Genomic DNA, 3,624 nt, shown 5'->3' with positions numbered 1-3,624 from the left:
ATCATCTACTTCAGTCTCTACTGGTCTCTTGCACATTACATCTGACATACAATAAACAATTAGACATGTGAAGAAACAGGACAATGTGACCCACAGTTAAGAGACATAAAAACATATTGGTAGACTCAGATGATCCATATGATAAAATTTTTAGAAAAGGATTTATTTATAATAATTATAAATATGTTAAAGAATTTAGAGGAAAAGAGGGATTAAATGGGGTTGGATATGGAGAATTTCAACAAATAAATGAAAACCATACAAAAGAACCAAATAGAAATTCTGTAACTGAAATATACCATATCTTTAAAAATTATTGGATAGGCTGAAGAGCAGACTGAACAAAGCAGAACAAAAGATTAGTGAACTGGAAGTGAGTGGATAGAAATTATCTAGCTGAAGCACAGAGAAAAAAATATATTAAAAATGATAACAGTATCCAAGACCTGTGGAACAATATCAACTCAATTAACATAAGTGTAATTGGAGTCACAAAAACTGAGAAGAGACTAGAGAAGAAAAAATATTTGAAGAGTTGATGATCCCAAATTTTCCAAAACGATGAAGCACTTCAACTCGCACATTTTAAAAGCACAACAAACACAAAGCAGAATAAACACAAAGAGAAATGACACCCAGGTATAATATAGTCAAACTGCTGAAAGTCTAAGATAAGTAGAAAATCTTAAAATCAGAGGAAAAAAATCATTACATTTATGGGAACAACAATAAGAATTATAACTGACTTCTCATCAGAAACAATGAAACATCTCAAATGTGCTAAAAGAAAAAAAAACTGTCGATCTAAAATGTTCTAGTCAGTGAAAACAGCCTTCAAAAATAAAGGCAAAATTCAGGCATTTTCAGACAATCAAAAACTGAGAGAATTTATGACCAGAAGACCTGCACAACAAAAATATAAAGTAAAATCTTTCAGGCTGAAGAGGGAATGATCCAGATGTAAATCAATAGCTGCAAGGAGAAATGAAAAGCACTTGAAAGGATAAATATGTGCATAAATATAAAAGAAGGTTTAAAAATGTTTCCTTTTAAGACTATTAGCCATTTAAAGTATTAACAATACATTCTCAGGTTTATAAAATATTTGAAGTAATATATGTGAAAAACAACACAAAAGGTGGAAGAGGGCTAAATGAAATTATACTTTTATAAGGTTCTAATGTTGTTCATGGGTTGGTAGAATAATTATTTAAGGTGGGTTGTGATAAATTAAAGGATGACTATTATAATCTCTATGTATTACAAATAATACAAAGAATAGGTAAAGGCCACTAGAAAAGATGAAGTGGAAAAATAGAAAATACTTGACTAATTCAAAAGAAGTCAAGAAAAGATAGACAGATAGTAAATTATTGGTAATTATATTAATGTAAATGTACTAAATATTCTTACAAATCAATAATTTAAAAACACAAATTTTTAAAATAGGAAAAAACTTTAGCAGGCATTTCACAAAACAAAATATTTGAATGGCTAAGAATATATAAAAGGGTGAGCAACATATTTAGCCATCAAAGAAATACAAATATATTCCGTATTATTTTTTTCTTAGAGAGGTGAAATGTCTTATACTTTCTTTTAAAAAATAAAATAAAGTGGATTTTTACTAGTGACCCTTTGTTAATTTTTCACGAGTCATACTGATCTTTGCTCTAGAATTACACATTAAACTGTTTCTTTTCTGAGTATATTCAAAAATGTGTGCATATCAATTTTCGAATGGGAGCAAGTTCCAAGCTCCATGTTACAGAAAATAAATGTGTTCACTTCCCTAGCTTTACCTCTGAATACAATGCATTCTGTAGTGGCTAAAAAAAAAGAAAAGGACTAGAAAACAGAATGCTTGAGTGGTTGGAAAAATATTATATTTCTTCAGGGAAAGAATTTGAAACATATTTCTTATGGCTGATTCATATGTAGAAGTTAAATGTAGAAGTTAAAATCGCTTGCTTATTTCAGACAAGAAGCACCTGTCATGCATGTGTTCTTTCTCTCTCTCTAAGATTTTTCGTGGTAAACAGTCCAATATGTCATAACTAATTTTTCCTTTAAACAACCATTATCAATTTGCAATTTCCGAAGAAAATTAACTTTCCTTGGCGATCACATTTTCTATAAATCCAAGGCTGTCCATGCTGGTGTTCTCTGCAGTCAAGAAAAGAGTAGATCCGAGAACGAGGCGACCTGCCATTTGGGTAACACTTTAGCTGCTGGAATGTTCTCCTTATCTTCCTGGCAAATTTCCTGGAGAAACGTTTCGCCCTGGCTGCTCTGTAGTACAGTTGCTGTCACTTTAGCATGGCACGTATTCAGGAACCCCAAGTGTACTACTACACGTTTGCCTGGAAATCTGCCCACGGTTCATTACCAGAGAGGCTCGTCTGTTTGATTTCAATCATATTAAGTTGTTGGAAGGGTTCATTTTATGGTGGGTCCAAATTTTCTGGGTCATTGACCCTTATTCCTCTCGGAGACCCAAAGTGAAGAAAGTTTAGTTGTTCGTAAACATTGCATATAAATGAATCATGATTTGGATCCTAAGTTTTTTTCCCCAATAGTAAAGCGGTCAAAGCAAATGCCATGACACAGACTGTCTATAATGAATAGTGGCTTTCCTAAGAAAAATTACACTAACAACATTTGCCCTATAATAATTTCTATCATTTATCGACTGCTTATTATCTGCTAGGCACTCTGCTAAAGCCTCACAAGATTATTTCACTGACTCATCATAATCCTATGAGATAAGCACTATTATTATCTTCATTTTACAAATGAAGAAACTGAGGCTGATAGCTTCAGTCATTTTTACACTATTCTGCTTGGATTCAAACTCTAATTCAAAGAAGTCTAATTCTCAGTCACTATCCTTGACTGCTTCCCATTTAAAACAAATGAGAAAGTTGGTAGCATTAGGGAAAAGAGATTAGGAGTTAGAAAATTTCTTTCACAGTTTTATCACCTTCTCTGTCCATTGTCAGCACAAAATGAAATAAATTATAGTGGCATTCACAACCACAAATGGCCAACAAAAGAAAACCCTGTCTTGGGAGACCAGCTTTTCTCATTCCAGTGGTGCTATTTTCTTTGTGCTTATATCAGAAAACTGATGTCCTGCACAGTTAAAATTGTGTGCTCTAATTAATCAATGCCACCACATCCAGTTTGCATTATGAAAATTCAAACTGTGGGAGAAATATCTTTAACTATAAGGTAGATTTTCCAGCATGAATAAGTCAGATTCTTTAAGGGAGCCTCACACTTATTGCTAGCTATATCTGGATCCTGAGCTTTATAGTGTAGGAAATAAAGCACTGAGTCCACTGAATTGACTTTTTTTTTTTTAATAGCCTGCAACCAGCAGAGAATTTGGGGCATTTTGTGTCCTGGAAAATAGCCACAGCCAGGTGGCATTTTCTTTATGTCTCATATCCCACCAAAGTAGTTAGAGGGGTATTCGGTGTATTAGTCAGTTTTCTGCTGTGATAATGCTGTGCAATAAACAACATCCCCCGCCCTATGACTTACAGACAAGAAATATCTACTTCATGATCACAAGAATGTAGATTGTCTGCAAATCGGTTTGAATAGCTTGGCTAGGCT

This window comes from Pteropus alecto, unplaced genomic scaffold (assembly GCF_000325575.1).
Source record: "Pteropus alecto unplaced genomic scaffold, ASM32557v1 scaffold40, whole genome shotgun sequence".
Classification (NCBI taxonomy): domain Eukaryota; kingdom Metazoa; phylum Chordata; class Mammalia; order Chiroptera; family Pteropodidae; genus Pteropus; species Pteropus alecto.
This window is presented reverse-complemented; position numbering follows the sequence as displayed.